This window comes from Schistocerca piceifrons, chromosome 1, assembly GCF_021461385.2.
Source record: "Schistocerca piceifrons isolate TAMUIC-IGC-003096 chromosome 1, iqSchPice1.1, whole genome shotgun sequence".
NCBI classification, from domain to species: Eukaryota; Metazoa; Arthropoda; class Insecta; order Orthoptera; family Acrididae; genus Schistocerca; species Schistocerca piceifrons.
The window spans coordinates 1,163,154,074-1,163,159,287 of record NC_060138.1 but is presented as its reverse complement, the minus strand read 5'-3'; the positions used below and the strand labels follow the sequence as shown (position 1 = coordinate 1,163,159,287).

Here is a 5,214-nt window from a genome sequence, read left to right as displayed (position 1 = left end):
CACATTTTCAACATGTCCCCAATGAAGTACATCAACGCCTGTTTGCAGCTAGGATGTCCATTTAATTATCATTTCAAGTAAGTTTAAATCTCAAGGAACATATGAAAACAGATTGCCACAGGCGAAAAATGCTCTCTTTAATAAAAGAGCTATGCTGGCATCAGACCTTCATAAGAGAAACTGTGTATGTGAAACGTGGACCACGGGGAATTCGCGTGACAGGAAACTGGAAACATTAGGAATGTGATGCTTTAGAAGAATGTAAAAAATTAAGTAGACGGAAAAGTTACAAAATGTAGAACTTGTGAAAAATGTAGGTTGGTCAGTTCCCTTACCAGAAGAAAGGATTTATTAGTGGGACATCTGTTGCTGCTGCATACTCGAGTAATTTACTTCACGCTAGAAGGAGCGGCTAATAGAAAAAAATACGAGGGAATTTATTTAATTTTAGTCAATGATCACAAAAACCGCCGTCAGACTGTCGCTTTCTGCCCTTAATCACCATCATCAATTGACCAAAATCTATAATCGACGAATTGTTTGTAATCATTGATTGAAACTGAGAAAACAAATTCGGTACTGACAGGATCACTGTCTTTATTCACGACTATGTAAAACTACTAGGAGAGAATCAAACTATAGAGACTGTTCGGTGTAACAGTCACTTAGCGTTTAAAATATTACCATCACATAGGAAAAGTGGAGGTCAGCGATAAACTAGTCGAAAGTCTTAATTTAAAAAACAGTACGTTCGCAAGCATTAACAGATCTACTCGGTTTTGCTGTTGCCGTAGAGTAATCAACGTTATGCGAGAGTCCTGTTGGTCATTTAGCGCCATTAAGAATTCAACTGCACCGTGGGGACATCAGAATACGAGCTGTACGGAGGTAGCGAGTGCGTACTCCAAGGCCATAAACAGGATGGAGCTATTTGCACGGCCGTTGAGATATCGAATGGCTGGCGAAGTTGGTGGCTATTGCGAGGAGTTAAATAATGACTCGCCCAATACGGCTGTGCTTTATTCTGGAGTCCGTACCGTGCTTGTTCGAGAGCCGCGTTTCGACCAATTCTTTTCGAACAGCGCAGGTGATGAGGTTAGGAACATGTAGTCACATCTGTAAGCCTGAAGCGCGGTGTTGTGCATGATGTGCTGGCGTTAGACACAGCTGTTTCGAATCCTGATGGTGTCACTTCCGTACAATATTCTGCTCCAAAGGCACATCCTTAGAACTTCATTTCTGAAATTACGGTGAATGTTTGACACTAGCACACTTCTTTTGACCAGAAATACCCTCTTTCCTCAACGTTATCTGTAACATATGTATAACCCAGACAGCAGTTGTAAGTAACGAATGACATAGAAGCGAGACAGTAGTTGAAAACGGACTGAGATACGAATGTATCCTATCCAACAAATTTTAATCAATCGATGCGTTAGGCAAACAGTAAAGGGACCAAGAAGAAATTTGGGAAATGAATTAAGGTTCAGCGAGAACAAATAATAAATTGAAGATTTGCAAAAAAATGGTTCAAATGGCTCTGAGCACTATGGGACTTAACATCTGAGGTCATCAGTCCCCTAGAACTTAGGACTACTTAAACCTAACTAACCTAAGGACATCACACACATCCATGCCCGAGGCAGGATTCGAACCTGCGACCGTAGCAGTAGCGCGGTTCCGGACTGAAGCGCCTAGAACCCCTCGGCCACCTCGGCCGGCGAAGAGTTGCAAATAAAATGATAATTATGTCAGAGAGTTTAGCGGAATGGATAGTGTAAAGAAAAAAAAGTTATAATGTGAATATCAACAAAAGTAAAACAAGTATAAAGGACTATAATCGAATTAAATCATGTGATTCCAAGACAATTATATTAGGATACGAGTCAGTGAAAGTAGTAGATAAGGTTTTCTGCTGTCATTAAATGGAAGTAGTTTAACATCTGTTCAAAGAGTAAACTGACTACCAGTTTAAATAAATAGTGGGTTCGGATAGATAAAAGCCGAATTTCAAATTAAATCTAACAGTGAATCTGCCCTATGCGAAGGGTACTAAAGAGGGCCATGCTACCCAACATACTGTAACAACAGTGGTTAACTGCAATGTTACAGTAATATTCATAATCATTCCGCCTCCTAGCACACGAACAAAAATAATTGCCAGCGTCAGCCAAAGACGAAAGGTAATACGTCAGTAAAAATACACTAGCACAATCTCGATCGCCTTAAGAAAATCATGCTGACTTTCTCCCCTTTTTAAGCTTTCCTGATTGCATTACATGCTGAATAGTTCGTTGTGCTATTGAAAGATTTTTTACCTGTCTCTCTCTTATACAGTGTCAACTCCGGTAATTTTTCGTCTTTGTCAAAATCGACAAATCGTACAGAAGTGTGGCTTTCACTTTCAACTTTTGGTTTCCCTTTAGTTAGTTGGAGGAGTTAGTTCTCTCGTTTGAGTCCAGTAATTTCTTTATATCATCATCTGTAACATGTTGTTGTTGTGGTCTTCAGTCCTGAGACTGGTTTGATGCAGCTCTCCATGCTACTCTATCCTGTGCAAGCTTCTTCTTTCCTGACGATTCCTGATAGCTATTTTGCGAATTTCTTGACCAGTATATTGTTTTTGCAATTAGAAGCAGATCTCTAAATTCTAGCCATGATAGTATTCTCAAGGAGATTAACCACACAGTGTTTCCTTGTTCAGTAAGCTCTTGTTCGGCAAGTGATGAAACAAACGAGTCAGTCAACAGTTAGCAATTTATATGCTTACAATTACGTTATGAATTAAATATCATGTCTCTTCGTATCTACAATGATGAGAAAGTGCTACAAAGGCAGTAATAATTTCCTGTGCAGTTCACATTCACAAAAAATATGAGCAGGTTAATCGGAAATGGTAAGTGTCTCAGCTCACAGTTATTTTAAACAAGTAGAATTGCAGAAGAAATAAAAGAAAAAAGAATTCATTTTCTCGACGGTAAATACCCCATTACTTCCGAGCCTTTCGGTATAACGTTATCATACATTTCCTGGACTCAATCGCAGTGCGACCGTCACCGAAAACTAAAAGCGTTAGGGACAGTCGTAGTATCGTCGGATCCAATTACCCTATCTCTAGCGCTTCATTTACCAGCTAATTAACCCCTCTTCTCTTCCACAAACCCATGGAAGACCTTTGGAATCCTATACATCCGCAAACTAGAGCAGCAAAATCCTAGCGTACTCCAATCTTTTATGAACATAAGCCCGTACCCTTCTTCTTCTCCGCTCAGCTTCACATCCTGTCTCAACCTAAATTCGGTCGAATGTCCCGTTTCTTTTCCAGAAAACCGTACAGAAATCAATCCTTAACAACTATCCTTCGCTAAATCAAGGCTTCGTAACCCTTGCCTCTAAAAATCAATTCTTGTAATCCAATCCTCAGAACATCCCACAACTCTGATCCCTTCACAGTCCTAAGTTCCTGAATCATTACCTCCATTTCTCCTTAACCACGTATATACACAACGCCTTGTACCGGTAGCTAAAAACTCAGTAGTTTTCCCACAACATGACGCGACTACATGTCAAAAAGAATTTTATGGGAATAGACTCCTACCTCGAATCTAACTACAAATTTTCTGAGTATTTTGGTATCAGGAACTCATTATCTTCAGTGGATCATCTAGAGAGAAACTGTACCTCGTCTGATTTCTTACCCCCACTTATCTTCGTATCTGTATTGCACTCACAAATCAGCACAACGGTGTAAATGCCGATATCATACACTGCGGGCCTTATTTGGATACATACATATTCTATAGTATCTGTTCCCGAAAGAACAGTTACCGTGGATGACCATGCAGCTTTGCTAGAAATGAAATGATAATTAAATGGACACCCTAGCTGCAAACAGGCGTTGATGTACTTTATTGGGGACATGTTGAAAGTGTGTGCCCCGACCAGGACTCGAACCCGGGATCTCCTGCTTACACGGCAGACGCTCTATCCATCTGAGCCACCGCGGGCACAGAGGATAGTGCGTCTGCAGGGACTTATCCCTTGCACGCTCCCCGTGAGATCCACATTCCCAACATGTCCACACCACTACATTCGTAGTGCACCTAATAGATGTTTGCCCATCATATTCATTACTCGTGGCAGATTAATCTACCAAGTCCCGTACGAGTTCGGGCATAGCGTGTGCGTTCGCACAAGAAGTTCAATGGCCGGGAAGCCATTAGGCGCACTACGAATGTAGTGGTGTGGACATGTTGGGAATGTGGATCTCACGGGGATCATGCAAGTGATAAGTCCCTGCAGACGCACTATCCTCTGTGCCCGCGGTGGCGCAGATGGATAGAGCGTCTGCCATGTAAGCAGGAGATCCCGGGTTCGAGTCCCGGCGAGGCACACATTTTCAACATGTCCCCAATGAAGTACATCAACGCCTGTTTGCAGCTAGGGTGTCCATTTAATTATCATTACATACATATTCCATTCACACACGGGACGTACTCTTCCCTCTCAGTCATGAATTCAATACTCCTTGGTTCTGTACTGGACTTCTTTGTTTCGGCAATGCCAGCTGCACATTAACAGTGAAAGACAGCTGTGTGGATAGGTTTTCTGATGAGGGATTAGCCTGTATGTGTCTTTTGCATGAGTTTCATTTCAATCAATGGATAAGTGGGAAAAGGATGCAATGCTCAGCTGTTCCTGCTACGATGACCAGTATTTTTGCATCTGTGCCTGATTCTCATCAGGATCCGAAACTGTTAGATTGGCAGATTCTGACAAGGCGAGTTATGTCAGAATATTCGATTTGGAAGCTTTCGTGCCGCCAGTAGAAAAAATAGTTCAAATGGCTCTGAGCACTATGGGACTTAGCATCTGAGGTCATCAGTCCCCTAGACTTAGAGCTACTTAAACCTAACTAACCTAAGGACATCACACACATCCATGCCCGAGGCAGGATTCGAACTTGCGACCGTAGCAGCAGCGCAGTTCCGGACTGACGCGCCTAGAACCGCACGGCCACCGCGGCCGGCGCCGCCAGTAGACGGTGAGTTGCACGAGCTCCGAACACAAAACCACAACACTGTTTTGAGAGTCTCACATGAACAACGATTACCCTGTCAGTGGACTTCCCATGTTGAGCTAGACTATGAGACACTCTTTCTACAGCAATGTGTGCAAAAACTTCAATTTTCCTGTTTTCGTGTTATTTATAGT

At 42.2% G+C, this 5,214-nt stretch overlaps 1 non-coding gene across 1 annotated transcript; it reads right to left on the bottom strand.

Annotated features, from left to right (window-relative positions):
• Positions 1-3,933: 3,933 nt before the first annotated feature.
• On the bottom strand, positions 3,934-4,008 carry Trnat-ugu. The gene has a single exon. It is a non-coding gene; the product is annotated as a tRNA-Thr (tRNA).
• Between the last annotated feature and the right edge of the window lie 1,206 nt (positions 4,009-5,214).